At 43.9% G+C, this 23,459-nt stretch overlaps 1 protein-coding gene and 1 non-coding gene across 2 annotated transcripts in view; both read left to right on the top strand.

Moving 5' to 3' along the window:
- LRFN2 (leucine rich repeat and fibronectin type III domain containing 2) overlaps positions 1–23,459 on the top strand; it is a 58,294-nt gene that overhangs the window by 16,094 nt on the left and 18,741 nt on the right. The window lies entirely within an intron of this gene.
- Positions 18,908–19,019, top strand: LOC118083283 (U6 spliceosomal RNA). The gene has a single exon (XR_004692359.1). It is a non-coding gene; the product is annotated as a U6 spliceosomal RNA (small nuclear RNA).

The following is a 23,459-nucleotide window of genomic DNA, read 5'->3' as shown; positions in this document are numbered from 1 at the left end:
GGATTTGATTCAGATTGTATCTTACTGGCCCAGTGGTTTTTCCTACTTTCTTCAGTTTAAGCTGGAATTTTGCTATAAGAAGCTGATGATCTGAGTTACAGTCAGCTCCAGGTCTTGTTTTTGCTGACTGTATAGAGCTTCTCCATCTTTGGCTGCAGAGAATATAATCAATCTGATTTCGATGCTGCCCATTTGGTGATATCCATGTGTAGAGTCGTCTCTTGTGTTGTTGGAAGAGAGTGTTTGTGATGACCAGCTTGTTCTCTTGACAGAACTCTATTAGCCTTTGCCCTGCTTCATTTTGAACTCCAAGGCCAAACTTGCCAGTTGTTCCTTTTATCTCTTGATTCCCTACTTTAGCATTCCAATCCCCTGTAATGAGAAGAACATCCTTCTTTGGTGTCATTTCTAGAAGGTGTTGTAGGTCTTCATAGAATTGGTCAATTTCACTTTCTTCAGCACCGGTAGTTGGTGCATAAACTTGGATTACTGTGATGTTAAAAGGTCTGCCTTGGATTCGTATCGAGATCATTCTGTCATTTTTGAGATTGCATCCCATTACAGCTTTTGCCACTCTTTTGTTGACTATGAGGGCCACTCCATTTCTTCTACAGGATTCTTGCCCACAGTAGTAGATATGATAGTCACCCGAACTGAATTCGCCCATTCCCTTCCATTTTAGTTCACTGATGCCCAGGATGTCGATATTTATTCTTGTCATCTCATTTTTGACCACATCCAGCTTACCTCCATTCATGGTTCTTACATTCCAGGTTCCTATGCAATATTTTTCTTTACAGCATCGGACTTTCCTTTCGCTTCCAGGCATATCCGCAACTGAGCGTCCTTTCGGCTTTGGCCCAGCCGCTTCATCAGCTCTGAATCTATTTGTACTTGTCCTCCGCTCTTCCTCAGTAGCATGTTGGATGCCTTCCGACCTGAGGGGCTCATCTTCCAGCGTCATAACTTTTATATGCCTGTTGTCTTTGTCCATGGAGTTTTCTTGGCAGGGATACTGGAGTGGCTTGCCAGTTCCTTCTCCAGGTGGATCACGTTTAGTCAAAACTCTCCACTATGACCTGTCCATCTTGGGTGGCCCTGCATGGCATAGCTCATAGCTTCTCTGAGTTATTCAAGCCCCTTCGCCATGACAAGGCATTGATCCATGAAGGGGCATTTTAGTGCAAATTTCTCTTACTAAACACATTTAGAAAAGTGCAGATTTTGAAGGAGGGCTGTATTTTGGTTCTCATATTGCTTCAGAAAGTGCAAATTAATTAGATTCACCTTTAAATGCAAACCCCATCAAATTCTTCTCCCTTATTCCAATAAGCTAGTTAAGAGAATGTGCATGACTTTCGGCCAATTTTCTCCTATTGATTTAAATTAGGCTCCCTAAGAATAAAACCACATCTTCTCTCACAACTGCATTGTCAGCTGTCCAACCACAGGGCTTTTCTTCTTGCTAAGTACCTGTAAACATCACACTAATTACACATAGCTTTGTCTTCCGCATGTGTGGTGCAATTGCTCCTTAAAGATAGGGAAATTCTGAGAAGTATATACTGTCTTTATTTCGTGCCTTGCAGCAAATTGTCAGAGCATGGAAAATAATAGATATCATAAAAGCACAAAGCGTGCTTCCCAAGAGAAATTATTGAAGCACAGAGACTGGAAAACTACCTTGGCTTCTCCAGTTTTGTTTAATCCTGGTTTGTTTTTCTTTAAACAGCCCCCTTCAGGCATTCACTGGAAAGGGCAGTGGATTCCTGCCCCCAATGTCCTCATCTGCACAAGAGGACCATCATGATTTGTGACCTTGCAGGACCTTGTTTTCTTGAAGGTGAAATGCAGGGCATCATTTCCTGCCGGAGATCAACAGAGTTGTAGACAAGCTTCATTATTCCGAGGGGGAAAGGGCAAGAACCCATGTGCCACTTATTCCTAGAAAAGCAGTCTGATGAGCCTGGCTGAGGCCTTCTGCTGCCGGATACCCTCCCCTTTTCCAAGGCAACTGTTTTCTTCCACCTCAGGGAAAGGAGAGGTCTACTGGGAAAGAAAGGGAGGATAGGGTGCAGTGTACAGCATAAAACAAATACAACACACAACAACAACAACAACAACAACAACAACAACAACAACAACAGATAAAAACCTACTTGCTCATAAACTTAATCTATGCATGTTATGAATGGATATGCATGTTATGAATGGATCCAAAATACTATCCTTTTTGATCTGAATTACAGTGCAAAACTAACACCCACATGTGCATAGCTGCCAAGTTTTCCCTTTTCTCACGAGGAAGCCTATTCAGCATAAGGGAAAATCCCTTTAAAAAAGGGATAACTTGGCAGCTATGCACATGTGTTGGTGGGAAAAGGTAAAAAAAACTACTAGCCCTCAGTGGAGGCTTACAACAGGGAAAACGGGGATAAAGTTCAAACCAACACTACAAAAACAAGTTCATAATAACATAGCAGAACAATAGCAAATATAACAACATACATTTCGGTACTATCAATATAATACAATTGCTTAAACAGCATGCAGCATCTAGTAGCAAAAATAACAAGGGAGCTTCATAGTTTCACATTACAGTGGAACCTTGGTTTATGAACACCTCGGTTTACGAATTTTCGGTTTACGAACTATCCTAACCCAGAAGTTAGTAAACCGAGGTGCCCAAGGCCTTCTGAGCGTCCGATGCCTTCAGGGAGCCGGGCCTCCCCGAAGGCATCGGAGCGAAGGCCAACACACACACACACACACACACCCGAAGACACCGGAGCGTCCGATACCTTCGGGGAGGCTGGGTCTTCATTCCAATGCCTCCCAGAGGCCGGGGAGCACTTCCGCGACTGGGCTGCAGCTACAGAAGCGCTCCCCAGCCTCCGCGAAGGCATCGGAGTGAAGGCCCGGCTCCGATGCCTCCCAGAAGCCTGGGAGCGTTTCCGTGGCTGCAGCCCAGTTGCGGAAGTGCTCCCCAGCCTCCGCGAAGGCACCGGAGTGAAGCTCCAGTCTCCGGAAGGCATCGGAGCCGGGCCTTTGCTCCGATGCCTCCCAGAGGCTGGGGAGCACTTCTGCGACTGGGCTGCAGCCGCAGAAGCGCTTCCCGACCTCCGCGAAGGCATTGGAGCAAAGCGGATTAATCCATTCTAGACGAGGAAAAACACCCCCTAAAGCAGCAGGGCCTTCGCTCCGATGCCTTCGCGGAGGCCAGAGAGCGCTCCCTGGCCTCCGTGAAGGCATCGGAGCGAAGGCCCTGCTGCTTTATTGGGTGTTTTTCCTCATCTAGAACGGATTAATCAACTTTCCATTACTTTCAATGGGAAAGTTCGCTTCGGTTTATGAACACTTCGGTTTATGAACAGACTTCTGGAACTAATTGTGTTCGTAAACCGAGGTTCCACTGTAGTCCTACAAACACCCCTCCCATGATGTTGCTCCATGGTGTTGCAACCAGTTCAAGGAGGGTGTCCCTGTCTGTTTGATTCCTCCTCTTTACTCTCAGTTCTGCCCCTAGAAAAACTCAGCAGGGAGGAAAATGAGTACAAAACTAGAATCACTTTCTAGATTGGCTCTGCCTATCATTGGCTCCGGTTATGCCTGTCAGTGGCTCTGGCTCCACCCACTGCTGGGCTTCCTGGCGTATGTCCCACTCCTACCAACAGACACCAGTCACTGCAGCGTACCCTGCCATGCTGACTGAGTTGGAAGTTATGCTGGTAAAGAGAACAAACGGGAGGCATGTCAAGGGCAGGAATGGCCATGTGGGGGCTAGGGAAACAAAATAATGCTGCATTCTAACTCCCTTCATTCACTGGTCCCCCCCCACAGAGCTCAGTGTAACTGACACCACCCAAAATGCAGGTGTAATTAAATTCATGGAAGGGCAGAAAATGAAGTTTTATACTGCTTCCTAACCCCAGCCAGGAACCTCTGGCAGCAGCATGCCACTTTAAGTAATCACGGCTCCCCCCCCAAAGAATCCTGGGAGCTGGGGTGCTGAAACCCCTATTTCCCTCACAGAACTACAATACACAGAGGTTTAACAACCAATCCCTCTTCCCAGGGGACTCTGGTAATTGTAACCCTGTGAAGGGAGTAGAGGGTTTCTTAACAACTCTCAGCACACTACACAAACTACAGTTCCCAGGATTCATTGGGGGAAGGCATGACCGTTTAAAGTGGTATGATTCTGCTTTGGTTCTTACACAGGATATACACTAGCTGTGTACTGTGATTTGGTACCTGGTTAGGCTTGCTCTGCCCCATTGCTTAACCATTGATTTTTTTTTATTATTCTTAGAGTTGAACATCAAATTTTCTTTTTAGTGCTTCTGACCTCTGCTGCCGCTAAAAGAAGGATCTCTTTTTGACTCAGGTTCCTCATCTCCATTGAAAAACAACTCTTTGGATGTTCTCTCTTTCCCTGCTGTGTTGCTTATGCAGTCTCTCTCCTGCCCTATAATGATGTTGACTATACTTTATGTAGCTAATTAATCCAGCGCTGTAATATATTCCAGCAGCAAATAATGTCCCAGAATTTCTCTTTGGGATTCTCCACGGGACCGTGGGTATATTTCGGGGGAGGGTTACATACAGCTAACTTGAAGCAGAATTTATGATCTAATTGGAGGATAGGAGAGAGGCAGCAGTGGTTTGTGTAATTCTGGAATTGGGACTCTGCAAAACCTCTAGCCAAGATGCTTCAAGGCAGAATGGCAGCACTTTGTTATTATTATTTTTTTAAAGGCAGAATAATTATTTCAAACATCTTACAATTGACTTTAAAGGACAAGTTTATTTAAGCGTCTTCAAATGCAAGGAGCTAACATTTCTCCTATAAGACCCTGGTGCAAGGGCGTACCCACCATGCGGCAAGTTAGGGCAGCTGCCCTACTCTAGAAGCAGGGCTGGTGGGCAGAGGCGGAGCACAGCCCGGCGGAGCGCGAGTTCGCCATTCCCGCCGCACCGCGCCGCACCCTCCCGCCAGCTCCCCGGCGCACCCTCAGGCAAGGCCAAGCGCGGCGGGGAACCAGGGAGCGCGGCGCGGTGGGCGGGAACGCCGAACTCGCGCTCCGCTGGGCTGGGCTCCGCCTCCGCCCACCAGCCCTGCTGCTAGGGAGGGGCACAGCCCGGCGGAGCACGAGTTCGCCGTTCCCGCCCGCCGCGCTGCGCCCTCCCTCCAGCTCCCCGTCGCGCCCTCTGGCAAGGCCAAGCGCGGCGGGGAACCAGAGAGCGCGGCGCGGCGGGCGGGAACGCTGAGCTCGCGCTCCGCTGGGCTGGGCTCCGCCTCCGCCCACCAGCCCTGCTTCTAGGGAGGGGCACAGCCCGGCGGAGCGTGAGTTCGCTGTTCCCGCCCACTTTGTGGCCCCTCCCCTTCCGTGCCTTGGCCCCTCCCCTTGCCCCCCCCTAGTTTTGATCCTGGGTACGCCCATGCCCTGGTGTGACTATCACGAAAAGGCAGAGGTTATGAATGTACAGTCATACCTTGGGTTACAGATGCTTCAGGTTGCGCGTTTTCGGGTTGCACACCGCACCGAACCCAGAAGTACCCGAACATGTTACTTCCAGGTTACTTCATGCGCAGAAGTGCCAAATTGCAACCCGTACGCGCGCAGACGGTGGCGCTGTGGGTTGCGAATGTTGCGGGTTGTGAACGTGCCTCCCGCACGGATCACGTTCACAACCCGAGCGTCCACTGTAAATGTCTTAAAGCAGGGCTGGGGAAACTTTTTCAACCTGAAGGCTTTGTTCCTTTCTAGGTAAGCTTCTGATGGTCACTGGTGGACGGGCCCAGAGGCAAAAGTGGACAGGACATCAGCTGTAAATTTCACCTTTGTAGGCCAGTTTCTGCACAGACTCGCACACCCCTTTTATCCTCCATCCACGTAAGAATCGTGGTCAGAGTTTAAGGAAACATCTCAGGCAGGCAAAAACACTCAAGGAGGTTGTGAAGCACTCGAGGGGTGGCCGAAAGTCCCCACCCCTCTCCTCTGTCGCTCTGTTACTCCGTAGCATCAAATATTTTCGACGAGTCAGGAAACAAAAGCAGTTATTTCTGCTGCATAGTTGTTACAGGTGAGCAATCTCCCCCCCAAAAGCCAACAACTTCTCCCCTCCCCAAAAAAGCTCATTTAGTCCCCCCCCCCCCCAAAAAAAAACCTGGGGGCGGCTAAACTAAATTTGGGGGCACTGGATGGATCTTTGCACCCCGGCGGCACATATGCTAAAGCCGGCCCTGGTGGCAGCAGGGGTGGGCAGGGTACCTACAAGAGTGCTGCATTATAAAATTCTGCTGCCCGATGTGGCTTATTCAGTCTGCCTAATGGGCAGCCCGGCCCTGGAAGCACTTTCTGAAATGGCTCCGTTACCATTCGTTTTGTAGGGAGTAATGTGTGGTTTGACAAAAATAAAAAATGGTGAGGACAGTGAGTGGGGCTTCTGAATTTCATTACAAAAGTAGTGGGGAACCTCTGGCCCATCTGCCTCTTCCCCACTCTGAAGCTTTACAACTAATTCCCTCATCAGCTGAGTGGTGGGGGGAGATTGTGGGGAGATGAGATTTCAGCATCCCTTCCCTCCGCTTCCTTCCTACTCAGCTGATGGGAGGAAAATAGCCCAGAAGAGGGATACTGTGACAGAATTGGCCTGCAAAGCTAATAGTGGTTGAACACAACAAAGTGCCTAAAGTCAGTGCCCTGGTCTCTCACTGCCTTTTCCAACAATCCCAAAGTAGCTGTAAAATCCTCATTCTGGATCTTTACTCAGAGATCCGAGGCTTCTTAAGCCTATCCTTGGCTCTATTTTTTGCTCAGTGGTGCTGCAAGACAAGAACACTTCTCTCTTCCTCTTCCACGGCAAATGACTTGTGCCAGCCCCCATTAGCGATGCTTACCACTCCTTCTTCCTGCATACATCTAAGGGACAACTTCATGAAAAGTTAGGAAGACAGGAATCTAACCTGCTGGCATGTTTGGAATAGACATTTAAGAGAGCACAAAGACCTGGGTGGGGGAAAATTGTGAGTGCCATCTACTAAGACTGTGGGCAGGGGGAATGATTTGATAGAGGTTGAAACAAGAGAGACAAAGGGCTTATAAACATTGGTGTGGTGATCACAGCATTTAAGGAAATTTTAAAAATGCAGGTCACCATTTCAGTGAGCATGTGGAGCTGCTGTGATCTGTCCTTACCCTTGTTTTTTAAACAACAGATAACAAAAAAAGTGTTAGCTTTCCAACTTCTATCTGTTTGCTCAAAATAAATTGCTGTGTGCTTTCCTCCTGGCTTATAAAATGGAGTTTTTCCTCCCTCTTTTCTATCTAGTTCAGGACAATCAGAAATGGTTGCATTTTATTTACTTAAAAGATATTTGTGGTGTTGTAAATATTTTCCTTTTTCCAGGATATATGGCTTGGGGGAAAGAAGGTTGCTGTTTCGCTGCCTGTCTGAGCACAAATGAGTGGATTTCTGACTCTGTGTATGTGTGGGTGACACAATAAAGTCGGAAAGAAACTGCTTTCATTTGCTTTCTGGAACAGTAACTGCGTTGGACTGCCATGCTAAAAAAAATGTTTATGTATTATTTATTTGGGAATAGCCCAAATGATCCCAAGCAGATTCCAAGGACAGACCTTGCTTTTAATCACAACGAATTATTTTCCTAGTTCAATAAAATCATACTTCTCTGAGCTTTGGGTGTGAAAGCAGGATGTAAACAGCACAGCTAGACTAAAAAGGTAGCATGATTCTTTTGCAATCATGCTTTCCCTTAACAAATATTTCTTTCTTTCTTTTTCTTTTCCTCCCTCCCTTCCTCTTTCCTTCTACATGGAAAGTACTTCCAGGAAGTGGAAGCAATGTGGAAAAAAAAATGCCTTTTCTAGTTATTTATTTTTTAAAAGGTAAAATCACCTATCCCAATAGCCCCTGGGCATATTTGCCTGAAATTTGGCAAGTTTCTTCTCCCCCATATCCTCAGTCTTCAAACTGATTAAAAACAACAACTTGTGTTTTTAATAGCGATCTAATTTGAATATAGCAAAAAGATATACACCCAGATCTACACTGTCAAGCATTCATCACAGAAGTGCTAAGTGATGTGGCCAAAGTACCAGAGATTTTATAGTCCCTGTATTAAATGTGAAGGTGAAATTCCAGTCAACGGTTGAATAAAATACCCAGGTTATATGTGCCATTTCTTTAAAGTGTAGCAGGCAGCTAAGCCCAATGGATCTAAGGAAGTTTCAAGGCAGAGGTTTGTGAGCAATGAAGCGGTGAAAGCAATTAAGAGAAACTGTGGGAATGTCCTTAGCCTTGTTTCTTGCCCAGAAATCCTCCATCTATGGTGCTTTAGTGTGTTCATCCATTCAACAAATTATGCAATAAAATAGGTCACCATTTTACAGGTGAGGACCTGAAGCAAGAAGTCCTGATCTGCCCCAAAAAACGAAGTGAGACCATGACACAGGTCTCCCAAATGTAAGCCCAACTGATTATCCAAATGATCACAGTTCCTCCTATTTGGTTGATGAAGAGAAATCAGAGCCTGTGGCAGAAATGAGCTAGAAATATTCTGGAATGATCAGTTGTGCTTTGCTGTGCTTGCAATTATATGATTTTTAAAGCAGCAAACAGCGATTCAGAGAAGTGTGAGCTGGATAGCGAAAGGATGCAGTTACTCACTAAATTTTCATATTGATTGCTGTGACTAACAAAACAGAGGTATCACAGTCCAAGCAAACATTTCAGCTTCTACCCTTCTTCAGCCATCCTGATGTGAATCAAAGGGTGCTGATGCCAAGGTGGCAGTTACAGAATATTGAGGACAGAATATGCAGAAGTGCTGCATTTGCTGTTGATAGTAGTGGTGGATTGGGGGGGGGGAGACGGACACAGCAGCAGCAGCAGCACCCTCCCAGAGGTCATGGCACTGTGTTCACCAGGGCAATGATGGGATGAAGCAGGGGGCTCTGGGTTGGTGGTGCCAGTGTCCTGAAGGTATATGGGATGTCAGCAGTGCCCATCTAGAACTCCCACAACATGACTTTGCCAGGTGTCACATAGCAATGCCCACACTTAGGGGCAATTAAGAACAAAACACCGGCACCTGTTTCTTAAACTGACAGTACTGACATCAGACTGGCTAAGGTGCAATTTGATTACTCAAAAACCCAACACAGACTGTTGTATTTGAGCAATTATATCCCGTCCCCCTTAAGTAAATACTAGGAGTGTGCATTGGCTCTGTGTGTACTTCAAGTAGTGAGTTGAATTGGGTGATTTGAGGTAGTCCTTAACATTACTCAGTTGAAAAACAGTGGATACTTCCACCTGAAATTTGGCAGGTTTAATCAACTCTGGCATGGTTCCTTTGCCTGCAAATTTCATCCACTTATGTGAACAACATATATAAGGCTCTGTTGAGAAGCAGTTTCTTGTTGGGAGTTTGGGAGTGTGAGTCTACTGATAAAGCGTGTTTCGAATTAGTTTAAAAGTCTCTGGGGGAAGGTTAGTTAATAACCGAGCGTTCTAAGTTTGTTTGCTTAAAATTAAAGTCTAGGTTAGAGAAGCCTTTTTTCTCCTGGTGACCTGCTTCAGCCAAGTCAGTTTTCGTTGCACATTTTCTTCTTTTGACTCTGCAGGAAGCATACTTTCATGGGCCACTGAAAACTGGGGTGTGAGTTTTTCTTTTGCACCTTTTCTCAGTTTCAGTACCCAATTATTCCCAATAGTCTGCTGGTCCCTTCAAAACTTTAAACGTTTTTTTGTTTAAGCTACCACAAAACTATTTGTTGTTTATCCTAGAGTTACTAGTCACTGACACATAGCATTTCAAAAACTCATTAGAAGTACCCCGGCAACTCAGACTGTTTTGCATTTTTGGCCTTTTCATCCCTGCAGCTATCCTCACTTGAAGGCAGGTTTACTGAAGCATACTAGCAGAAGATGGAGGGCTTGCCTATATTTCTGATTCTTTTGAGTGCATATTGCTTTGGCTGTCTTCAGAAGGCTTTTATACCTAACGTAGGCAGGTCCAGGCATATTTGTCTGAGCTGTATTATTCTGATACTGGGAGAGAGAGGGAGAGAGAGATGTTGCTGTACAGCACTAAGCTCAGCAATGGGAAGAAAGAAACAGTTTGGGGAAAAGGCTCTTTGTACTCGGTTGCCATGATGCCCACACAAAGCCTTAATGAAGGTGACGCAGGTGGCAAATAGAAAACACTTTATCTTTCACTGACCACCACTATTGTATCTTTCTCTCTTGCATCCCCTGCCTATTAGGTGTCTCTCCCACCTGTGGCTCATGCTTGATGCTTCTAGTACGATGAAATCCACTTAGCATCTGTAAAACAGCTGCAAATTTGATACTATAGCAGACTTGGCATATGAATGGTAGAAAAGTGATATTTGCATACCATACTTTTGAGACCTTGTGGATTGGGGGCGGGGAAGAGAGAAGGTAGGGTAGCCAATGAGCCGGGGTGGGGGTGGAGGCCAGAATTGGCTAGTGCACTAACTTCTCCAAACACAGGAGAGCCATGAAAGTGACCATGGCATCTAACCAGACCTTCCTTCACACTTCCTGAACAGAGTAATCTCTGTCAATATTATTTTGCTGTCAATCTATGTAATAAAAATAAGCATACAAAAGATGTCTGTTGGAAAACCTTGAATAACTGATAATTGTGTGGAGAAATGGTCATGGAAAAATAAATAGGCCAGCTAAATAGCTGATTTGTATAGATACATCTTACCATTGGCCATTGACCGTTGAATGGTGTAAATGGCTTAATGTGTGAATAGAATGAATTTGAACCAATTTCAGTGATTATTAACTCTTAAGATAAACAAATAGTTTTGTAGTAGCTTAAAGTTGATTCCTGCATTGCAGGGGGTTGGACTAGATGACAATTGAGGCTCCGTCCAACACTGCAATTCTATGACTCTATATGCCACCTGTATAGAAAACTCTTAATAACAAAAGGTGCTGATAATGTAGAAACAATTCAAAAACTTCCTTAGATTTCCCGCATCGTTACTTTCTTTGGTCTACCGTATGTGTGTATGTAGATAAAACCATAAAAACATAAAAAGTATGTTGAATTAGACCAGTGGCCTATGTAGTCCAGTATCCTGTTCTCACAGTAGCGAAACCAGATGCCTATGGTAAGCCCAAAAGAAGGACCTGAAGTATTAGAAGTAAAGAAATTAAATGTGGGGAAGAATTGGTTAACATATCAGCAAATATTAATAAAAGATCAGGATGGGGTCAAATTAAAACCACATGAGGAGATAAAAGAGCATTGAAGCAGTTGATTACAATACTATCAAATAGCAGATTTGTTTAAAGAAGATAGAAAGATTGGTTTTGAGCAAGGAATATCCTTAATCTTTCAATTTTCTAGCGATAGAGGGAGAACAACCTTTCTTTATCCACCTTTAATTTTATTTATTAAATTCTTACAACACACACACACATATATAACATACAGATATGTAATACAATATCCCACCCTAACCCAGAAAATGGAGAGAAGTTCAGCTAAGGAATTTTTCAGCTAGGGAGAATTGTGGAAGCATTCCTATCTTGTAGCTCCTATATGAGTTAGTCAATTCAGGCAAAAGAATCTCTGGGTGAAGGTCTCTGATGTTTAATGCTGCCTGCAGTCCAATAATGTTCCCTTCTGGCCTTTGAAATCAATCTGTCCAAAGGCAGATACTCAGAATTGCAAAAACTTAATAGAAATCAATTCATCAGTCAATTATGTTTACTGAGACCAACGGAATCAATGAAACTTAAGTGACTGATGCCAAGCTGAAGACCCTGCAGTAGAAACTATTGGGATTAGAGTTAAACCAGAACAAGTCTTTTCCATTTAATTTTCTCCCTCATTTTTGTCAAAAAACCTCTCCTTTTCTTCCCTTTGTTTGTTATGATTTTGGCTGCCCTTTCAACACTTTCTCTTACTTTCCATGCAAGTCTGGAACATGAGAAGGAAGTGTGCAGAGAGATGGAAGAGCAATTCTTTTGATCCGCTTTTCACAGGAGAATGGCCCCAATTGAGGGTGCTGAACTTGCTTGCTGATTGGAACGCAGCTCTTGGGCAGATCGCACACTTTTCAGGCTTTTGCAATGTAGTTTCACCATGCCAAAAGTGCACACAGAATTGGTTTTGTTGTTGTTGTTTTTAAAATGCATATAAAATGCATATTTAGTAAGGAAATGCATTGAAAAGCATTGAATAATGCCCTTACAACAACATGAGCAATGATGTATATGACTATACATGCAATTTAAATATCAACTTTTTATGCGTTCTTTCAAAAGATCTGCACAGAACAGGCGGAGCAGATTTTTGATTGAGTGCCAGTGAAAATGAAATGAGCATATCACAGCCAGTTTAAGGTGTTTGCAAAGTGGGCTGCAACCCACTGTCTGAAGGAGCCCATCAGTTTTCTATCTAGACCCATCTGCCAATGATATGCATACAGTAGTTTTTTTTCTTTTTCTTCCTTATGTGTACAGTTTACAGTTAATTGACCAAAAAAAGCACCGGGAAGAGAAAGAAAAAACCCAGTTCAGAACCCGGATTCAGACACACATACACCCTTTTCACAGATGTGGATTAAGTCTTCAGGAAGAGCAACCCGTTTAGAGTGGTTTAAACCTGTCGAGTTGTACACAGATACATTCCAGGCATTTTTGTGCAGGGCACCTTTAAATTTTACTTTTTTTTAAAAAAGGAAAAGTCTATCACTTTACATTTTCTGCCAGAATCAGAGGCAGTTTGCAGGCATGAAGAGATATAAAGCCTAACAAATTTCAGAAGGGTAACTGCAGTTTGCTAGGGCAGACTTACCGTTTTGCAGTGCGATACAATAGGAATTTTCGGAGGGCTGCTGGCGGAAGAAAAGAGCTTGAATCACTAGGAAAGACTGGGGTGCTGAAAATGTCACCCAGCCACCCCAGGAAAAAAAAACCTTGAGACCCTGTTACCCCAGGAGTAATTGAGCAGGGTCCATGTCTTCTAGATTTGTGAGGTTGAATGGAAATATCTGCATAGACTTCCACAGGGGAAATCATAGATCCATGTGAAAATCAGTTTTTGATCTGTTTCCCAAATCACTGTGATTGGAGTGTCCTGGGAAATTAATTCCATGTTATTAAAAGCTAGCTCTGTCCATCAAAAGAGAAGATTGCCCCCCCTCCACACAATTACACCCCTCCCTTCTCAAGCTCTGTGTTTCCCCAGTCATGGCTTCATTTCCCAGGAAAACAAAACAAAACCCATACATTTTTTTGAACAGCTGAGACCCCTGAGTGACTTGAAAGCTTCAAGAACCCCTGATCCCAAATAGATTTTATTTTATTTTATAAAATTGATATACAGTACCACTTGATTGTGAGAAGAAGAAAAAAAAAACCAAAGTTGTTCACAAAATTTATAATACCTTGTTATGGTGTGACTTGACTCAGAAATCTCCAAGTCATCCCCATATGCCTCAGAATTTTTGGGTTCACACAGAGCTGATGCAAACTCCTATTATTAATGATGTGATGATAAAAAATTCTGCACCCTTTGTGGCTGAGTTGGGTATCGATTCCTATTGTTTAGGACACCCCATGTCATCCATCCTTCAGCAGGGTAGTGTGGAACCACTGAAAATCTGACTTTATGAACTGAATCTACACTGTTTTGAGAACCATCATGAATTTATTGTAGTTTCCAAAAACTGGAAGTGGGCCACATCACCACAACGCTCGGAACAAAGTAGCAAGATAGTCAAAGAAAAACTTAACACAAGAGAACAGTACTGGACCTTCAAGTATATTGCCAATTACTTGTGCATCTGTTCAAATCGCCATGAAATCAATGATCCTGGCAAATAATCCAGCATCTTCCCCCCCCCTTCTGCTGTGACATAGAGAATCAGCTTGCTCGTTAAATAGCAATTGGATTTCGTAAACTTAGCGGTGAAGTCCGGCCATTATGGAATGAGTCCTTCTCTACTGGAAAAGTGTTAGAGCTAATACTAATTAAATATCCTTCTAATAAAGCAATGGTAGTTAATCACAATGAGCTGGAATTATACCTTAATTAGCTGTGTAGCTAAGTGAAACTAAACAGCCGTGTCTTTGAACTGCCATAGTGGCTTGCAATTTTACTGCAGAGCCACATATGAAGTCTGAGGAGGAAATGGTTTTGTCTGCATTATCTATAGCTTTTGCCTGCTAGAGGGTGCTACTGTTCTCTTCCGGGTTAGAGCCTCTGTGCTTCTGTGTTGTAGTGCTTGGTGTGGACCAGGCATCCCCAAACTGCGGCCCTCCAGATGTTTTGGCCTACAACTCCAATAATCCCTAGCTAACAGGACCAGTGGTCACGGATGATGGGAATTGTAGTCCAAACATCTGGAGGGCCGAAGTTTGGGGATGCCTGGTGTGGACTGTGGTGCTTTCCTGACCTCGCATCTCTGGTGTTCCTGTGACTTAACAGGATTGTGAGGCAAGGGGGCAGAGACGGGGTTGCATTAGCAAGAACGCCAGATTGGCTCCGCTGCTGCATTTTCACCACGCGCCTCATGCCTTCCCTGTTCCATCCCTCCTTCCCTCACAGCAATGCCAGTGATGGGAGGTCAAAGGTAAGTTCATTGGGACCCTGGCTACCCCTGTGCAGGGCTTAGGCTGGAGTCTGCACTCTGAGCAGAACTTAAGTGAGAGAGATTCAGGGCTGGCCATCTTGGGGCACAGCCAAGGCTGGGCCACCCACGAGGCAAGGTGAGGCAGCAGAATCCACAGGGGCAGCAGATCCAGCCTCCAAAGAAGGCATTGGCGGCGGCTGCCACAGTGGTGGTGACAGCTGTGGTGCACTTCTTGGAGGCCGGATATGTCTCCTTTTTGGATACCCACCCCTAGGGAGGAAATAGCGCAGGCTGCTCTGTTCATAGCTGCCAAGTCTCCCGTATTCCCTGGGAAACCCCCGTTTTTCCAGCTGTTTCCCGCTGGCAGCCTGGATTAAAAAAACAAACAAAAACCCATAAATCCCCCAGATTCTTACTGGACCAGGGAGGCTCCTTCTGCACATGTCTGGAGTCTCTGGACATGCGCAGAAGCGATTTCTGGCGCTGCGGCCATTTTGGAAATGGGCAGAGCATGCGTAGAATCAACTTTCTGGTGCTGCTCTGCCCAGTTCCAAAATGGCCGCAGCGCGACTTCCGGTTCCACACAGCTGCCGATCCCGGATTTTTCAATCTGGAAGTTGGCACCTATGGCTCTGTCTAGTAGCCCCAACCACTGCAATGGCTTTGAGTCCCACTTCAGTTGTTAGGTAAGGTTGATTTGATCCCCTTCTCTTGTTCCCAGTGTAGGTCTTGTACTTGTACTATTGTACGATGTCTGTAAATACTATCTGTATTATGATAGATAGATGACAGACAGACAGACAGACAGACAGACAGACAGACAGACAGACAGATAATACATACATACATAGCCTTCAAGACAATGGCTTCTTTGGTGATAAATACACTGCAGGAGAAATAGTATCATTGTTCCTATCAAGAGAAAAGAAAAGAAAAAACTTTTCATTTTCATTATTGTGGCATAAGAAAACAGGAATCATATGTCATTTGTTTATTCCCACCTCCACTCCCCAGTGCAGAATGGCAGTTTTATTTCTTTAAAATAGATCTTACATGCTTTCATGGCGCCTAACTGACAACAACGAAAAGAGGGCAGCGATTTTCACAATATTTGCACGGGGTAATTTGCATGGGCAAGACTGGGAGCAGGTGACCTGTCTGCCTATTAAGTCTGCTATCCATCCAGGGTCTCACCAACATGAATGGCTTTAAAAGAGGATTAGACAAAGTCAAGGTGAGACAAGGCTATCCATGGTGGCAATGGTGGCTTTAGTCGAGAATGCTGGACGGGTTGGGCTCTTCTTTTGTTTTTAGTGGTGCCTTCCAAGAAATGCAGAAAAAGAGCTGTTCCTTTGTGATAATATCCATGGTGTTCACGGAATTATAAATGAACTATGATGAAAACCCGCTGGCACATATGCATTTCTCCATATTAGAAACTTTTCACTAATTTGATTTAATGGTATACAAGGTCCCCACCCCCACCCCGATCACAGCCAGAGAAAATAAATATTAATTGTTCATCCCTTGCCATCGAGAAAGGCACTGTGCTAATTTGAAACAGGCATATGCAAACATACTTGCATAATACAATAAAATGTTGCCTTCAAATGCAGCTGTTGCCTTTTGCAGTGAATACTGTTGTTTTACTATTTGTCTCATCCTGAGCTGCAGGGTCATTGATGTCAAACTACTGTAGTGACTAACAGCTATGGGCATTCTGGTTTTCAAAATATTTTTGCAACAGTACCCAACTCGAAACAAATTTGATTGGTATCAGTAAGGTAATTCAGTGCTCAAAGCAAAAATTAAAATTAAAAAATTGAACAATTAGCTGATGTTCATACGACAGGTCAGGGATAGGGTTGACGGTTACTTTCCAGCTATGTAATTAACAAAAAAAATAGCATAAATTAATTCGGGCTTTTTTAGTTTAGAAAAATGCAAGTGTATACATATACAATATGAAAATATGCATGTTGTAGAGAAAGCAAATAAATGTGTGTGTCCCCCAACTCTGATAATATTATAACCTGGGGTCATCCAATGTAGCTGAATTGACAGATGAAAAAAACCTGTTTCTTCATACAGTGTGCATGGAATTTCCTAATGGCCACCGCCTTGGACAATTTGAAAGGCTATCAATGGGTACAGGGATGGGAAAAGCACCTCTTGCCCTTGCCTCACCAGTTCTCAAGATGTTTTTGTGATAGGCAATTAACTGAGGACCGGGACATTTGCAGGGAAACCAAAATGCTTGTTTACAAAGCTATTGTACTACCAAACCTACCGTGGACCACTTATAAACACCGTCTCCAACTCCTTGAAAGATTCCATCAATTGTACCTCTGAAAAATTTTGCACATAACTTGGGAAGACTGGCAAACTAATGCCAGTGTACTGGAAAAAGCAAAGATCACCAGTGTCGAAGCAATGATTCTTCAACATCAACTTCGCTGGACTGGTCATATTGTGCAATTACTCTATTACAAACTTAAAAAATAGAAAGTGTAATGCTGGTGGTCAACAAAAGAGGTTTAAAGACTCTCTCACGGCAAATCTAAAATAAATAAATAAATTGTAATATAAACACTGACAATTGGGAAACACTGGCCTGCGAGCGCTCCAATTGGAGAACAGCCTTTACCAGTTAAGACCATGTTCATGGAAGACAATCTTATTCAGCTACAAGTGATTGCCAAAGAAAAAGAAGAGTAGAGCAATTCCCACCATGTAGCCACATACTGTAACTGGAAGCTCCTTGCTTTGACTGGCAAAGGAGTGCTTGGAATCCTATGATGGAATTTCCAAAGATTGTCCAGAAACTAAATTGTGTTTACCTTATGTACTGTTACTGTTTCAGAAGGAGACAGGAGATGACTAGCCCATAAGCCTAAGGTCTACTGCGCGGGTGGGTGGGTGGGTGACTAGGAGAAAACATTATTATTTAAGTTAGAATTATTCAACAAATAGAAGATCAATCATTGCTGAGGAAGAATCAGCATGGCTTCTGCAGATGAAAGTCAGCCTCGCCAACCTTTTGAAATTGTTCTGGTGCCAATAAATATGTAGATAAACTTGATCTATTAGGCATATATTTGAGCTTCAAACAGCTTTTGAGAATTTTCCTCAACAAAGGCTCCTGTGCAAACCCTTGGATTGGTACCTGATTAAAGAACAGAAAGCTGAAGATGTGAATAAAGTTTCGCAAAGGAGGAGAGCAAGTAGTGGGATCCCTAAATCATAGAAACATAGAGTTGGAAGGGACCACAAGGGCCATGTAGTTGAAACTCCTGCAATGCAGGAAGCGTTTGCCCAACGTGGGGCTCAAATCCATGACCTTGAGATTAACATGCTTTACTGACTGCTTGCAAAAATTATCTGGAGTTGGTGCAAGAGGTGAAATAACTGGGTTTGCAGATGATAAATACCTCATGGTGAAAATCCAAGCAGAATGTGAGAAACTTCAAAAGAAGTTGTCCAAAATAGTTGAATGGGCAACCAAAAGGCAAATGAGACTTGAAGTGTCAGGTGATGCACAATGAGGTAAAACACCTCAATTTCACAAATAGACTCAACTGGAGGTGCCTGGCCAGGGAACTGATATTGGGATCATTGTTAAGTCAATCACATCAGTTTGGTGAAGTGGTGAAAAAGAAGGCAACTCTCATTCAAGGGGTTATTAAGATCTGGAGTGCTGAGTGCTCACTGGAAGGACAGATCCTGAAGCTGAGGCTCCAATACTTTGACCACCCCATGAGAAGAGAAGACTCCCTGGAAAAGACCTTGATGTTGGGAAAGATGAGGGCACAAGGAGAAGGGGACAACAGAAGATGAGATGGATGGACAGTATTCTCGAAGCTACGAACATGAGTCTGACCAAACTGCGGGAGGCAGTGGAAGCCTGTCGTGCTCTGGTCCATGGGGTCATGAAGAGTCGGACATGACTAAACAACTAAACAGCAAGATCTGAACTGAAAGTAAAACAGGCAATATTATTTATTTACAAAAGAGTTCTACACTACCAAGAAAATATGGGTTAGCAGTGAACAGCATAAAATCAGCAATAACATTCCATTCATCAAGCAAATATGAAATGCATTGCAAATCAGTAGATCAGCTTAATACAGGCATCCCCAAACTTTGGCCCTCTAGATGTTTTGGACTACAATTCCCATCTTCCCCGACCACTGGTCCTGTTAGCTAGGGATCATGGGGGTTGTAGGCCAAAACATCTGGAGGGCTGCAGTTTGGTGCTTGCTTCGGCAGCACATATACTAAAATTGGAATGATACAGAGAAGATTAGCACGGAGGGCCGCCGTTTGGGGATGCCTGGTTTAATACATCAAACATGCATCAAATATAATGATGTCCTTGTAAAAACCCAGGGTATGCCTATGTCTATAACACTGTGTGCAATTAGCTAGCCCCACCTCAAAACGGGGAGCTGCCAAAGGCATAGAAAGGGGCAACCAAATAACTAAAGTAATGGAACATCTTCTGTAGAGAGAAAGGCTAAAGCTACCAGAGCTATTTAGCATAGAAAATGGCATAGCTGAGGAAAGAGATGAGAAAAAGTTGATAAAATTATGTATGTTGTGAAGAAAGGGAAAAGAGATTTTACTTTTCTCCCTCATCATATAAGAACTTGGGATCATCCAGCCACAATGATTGGCAAGAGTTTCAGGAGAGACAAAAGAAAATGCTTCTTCACATGCTGCATAATTAATGGCACTTGCTGTCATGAGATGGGCTGAAGGCCACAAATTCAGGTGGCTTTAAAATGGGATTAGTCCAATAGATGGATGACAGATTTCTTAATGGCTATAAGCCAGCAAAGCTAAACAGAACCTCCAAATTCAGAGGCAGGATTCCTCTGAATGCCCATTCCCAAAGCATAGGGACCATAGAGTAGGACTTTTGTCCATTGGTGGGCATTCAAGGAGCATCTGGCTGGATATGATTAGAAGCAGCATGTTAGACTAGAACAGGGATGGAGGACCTTTTTCAGTAGAAGGGCCACATTCCATTCTGGCCAGCCTTCCAAGGGCCACATGCAAGGCAGAGGCAAAAGCAAACAGATAAACGATTGTAAAGGTCCCCTTTGTATAGTATGGCAGTGTCTACACCCATTGACATGCTTGATCTCCATCCTTCATCCAGACAAGCAAGAGGCATTGTCAGAGTTCAAGGGCGCATTCCGATTAGGCAAAAACAGCCATGATGCAAAGCAGGGGCAGTGAGGGGTGTAGCCTGGGGAGAGTTCTGAGGGCCACTCAGAGAGGCTGGAAGGGCCAAATTTGGCCAACAGGCCTGATGTTCCTAACCCATGGGGTAGAGGACCAATGCTCATTCGTTGTAATTACGAGATGAAGCAAAGCGAGGAAGAGGGTTACATTCTAGGTACCTGAGGGAAAGAGGGACAGAAATAGGAGATGGTCAAGGAAAGGAGGTGTAAAGGAACAGTAAACCAGAACAAACTGAGGCCAAGGCAGTGCTGAAGGTCTGAGGAAAGGAGACAAATTATGCAGCAAACCGGGGCAAGGAAGCCAGTACAAGGAGAGATGGAGGGAGCAGGAGCCAAGGAACAGGAATGTGAGCAAAGCCTTTAGTGAATGGGGAATATCGGGCTAGGGATGGAGGAGAAATGTGTTCAGTCCATGTTTTGAAGTGAACTGAGCTACTTGACCAATCCTAGACCTTTTATGCAGATCAGAACATAGCTATCACTCAGATCGCGCATTACTCTGAAATTAGTGATTCTGTATCGGGGTTTTGTTTGTTTTTGTTTTTAAAATGTGCACAAAGCTATGTTTTGTGGAGAGATGCACTAGAATAAATAATAATAATAATAATAATAATAATAATAATAATAATAATAATAATAATAATTTATTTATACCCCGCCCATCTGGCCGGGTTCCCCCAGCCACTCTGGGCGGCTTCCAACAAAACATTAAAATACAGAAATCAAACATTAAAAGCATACAAAAGGCATACAAAAACATGAATTTTTCAGGTGTACAAAATATGGGCAATTTAAATGCAAGTTTTTCATGTGTATTGTGAAAAATCTATGAAAAATCTGCTGGGGTGGTCCTATGATGGAGCACATGTGAAACTGCTATGACACAGAAATAGGGTGATCTACTTGTCCCCAGGCGGAGCTTGTATTCAGCCAAAGACTCCATTTTCTCAGTCACATTTCCGTCAGCACTCCCAGCCATATCAATAGTTACTGTTTGGACCTGAAGTCATTAGACAGTGAATAGTTGGCAACGGATATAATTCTGCACCAACTGAAATTCAAATACCTCATATTTTGCATTTTCTTTGCCACCATGCTATTATGCCAACCTTAAACATCTCTCTGCCTCATAGTTGTTTGGTTTTTTTTAACTTGAAATCAGATTTGATAATGTTCACTCTGAAAATTGAAATAATAAAACTCATCTCTTTTTCCATTTTGGAGGCACTGAATTCTAGGTAGTAAATGGGTTGCTTTACAAGAATTTAAAATGTGGTATAGGGAGTTGATGGTGACAAATGGAATATTTGCCCTCCCACGTACATGAAAGAAAGCTACATTTTACATACTGCCAAGAGCTCATTATTCTGGTTTAGAATCACATGTACTAATTTTACCAGCGAAAGACTGACATATGACACAGATTTCTTGAACCATCATTATGCACCAATTCATATACAGTATATCATCCTATCTTGGAATTTTAGGTCTGTACAATAGCTCTTTTTTTCTGATCAAAGATATAAATATCTTCCGGGGGGGGGGAGCACTTCATAAGATTGCTGTGGGAATGTATAAAATAATGCAGCTGCCCTACATTTTCTGCTGTTGGAATTTTAACTTCGGCTTCTCTTTCTTTCCAGGCAAGGTTTAATAGCATCAGTTGTTACAGAGCTCCAATATTTGTATTGCTCTGAACACCATTTATTTCTATTGAATTCCAATCCCCTTTATGAAAAATGATCAAAAACTGGCATGCCTTTCCCCCCAGCTGTTCCTTTCTGTCAATGAAGATAATGTAATCCATGTCCCAAATAATTGTGCATCGAACTGCATCGGACATAGGGAATTTAGGCTAGGTTGCAGCAATAGTGGGTGGTCTCAACATAATTTAGCTGATACTGTAAAATATCTACCAGATTTGTATCCCACCCTTCATTCAAGGAGCTTAGAACAGTGTCTTTCCTCAGTGTTTAACTCACAATAGCTCTCTGAGATACAGTGATAGATATTCATATACAGTGGTACCTTGGTTTACGAACTTAATCTGTTACGGAAGTCCATTCTTAAACCAAACGTTCTTAAACCGAGGCGTGCTTTCCCAATTGGAACACACTCAAGAGGAAGCGGAACATGTTCTGTTTTCAAGGCAAAGTTCACAAACCAAAACACCTACTCCCGGCGTTGCAGTGTTCTTAATCCAAGTTGTTCATAAACCAAGCTGTTCTTAAACCAAGGTAGCACTGTATTTTCTTTAGGGTGCAATCAGAACCCTGCACGTTGGCTGCCTGAATGGAGCGGTGGGGCCACCACTGGTTGAAGCAGGGAAATTTCTGTGCTAGTCTTGAGTTGGCGCAGTCAACAGGCTTGCGTCAGGCTCAGTGCTGTCACATGATGGCAGTATGGCCAGTTCTGTTGGATCTGGGGCTGGGCTCAGCCGCTTCCTTCCCCTGGAACACCCTGTGTCTGGAGTTTCCATGGCTGCTGCTGTAATGGATCCTGCTAGCAGCCCTTGCACCAGTCTGCAAAGAATAAGGAGCATTCCACTGTATTGATGCTAACCAGCAGGAGTCAGCAGGAATGGGCAAAGGAGCACCTCCACCCAGTCCAACCGCCACCCTCTGTGGGTTTGGGTTGAACCGTTATAAACCCTCCAATATACTGCAAAGGCAAATCGGTGTTGGACTTTTCTTTGGCAACCAAGTTTGTGCAGCGGCTGGGATGATGGAGTAAAAACTTGCCTGCAATATCTTTGCTTAGCTTTCTTTTAAATACTAATCAAACAGCTGCAAAACACCCCTTCTCACCACTACACACTCCCCCAGTCATTAACCGAATTCTTAAATACTACACTAGTCAATTAGTAAGTCAAACAGAGAGTACAGAATAAGAAAGTAGGATAGCAAGATATAATACATAGCATTTGGTCAACTTAAATACAGTATTCAAAATAATCAATTATCCTATCACATCGCTGCATTCAGTGCAGCAGGTAAACTCCCCCTGCTAGTTAGGCAGATTGCTAACATACCACAGGTGTGTTGAATTGTCGACAGGTGTGCCGCCATGCAGGCTAAGATTACAAACACACACACCTCTATGAGTAGCACCATTGACCACATTAATATTAAGAAAACCTAACAACCAGGATATGACCTTCCCCCCCTCCACACACCTTCCCCCCTCCTCATCCCCACCATCCCACCCCCGCTGTCCACCACACCCACCCACCCACCAGAAGAATAGGAGAACATAGCACTAGAAAGCATGCATCATTTGGTTCCATGTTCTTTTGGTTCCTGGGTGATTGCAGCACCGGCTTCCAGGAAGATGTCGACACCCACCCTAGTGGTGGTGGCTGTGGAGGCCATGGAGGTGGCAGAAGCCAAAATGGGACATCCAGGATTGGCATCAGAAGCCAGGGTGGCTTCTGGGATGTCCTGCTCAAAATGGGGCAGTTGTGCCGTACACCCATAGGGTGCTATTCAGCTTTCGTCATGTAGTGAGTAGGTCCATTGAAATCAATTGCCTAACTTAAGCCACTTGATTTCATACT

Source organism: Zootoca vivipara, chromosome 3, assembly GCF_963506605.1.
Source record: "Zootoca vivipara chromosome 3, rZooViv1.1, whole genome shotgun sequence".
NCBI classification, from domain to species: Eukaryota; Metazoa; Chordata; class Lepidosauria; order Squamata; family Lacertidae; genus Zootoca; species Zootoca vivipara.
The sequence above is the reverse complement of the archived record's forward strand: the minus strand, read 5'-3'. Positions and strand labels throughout refer to the sequence as shown.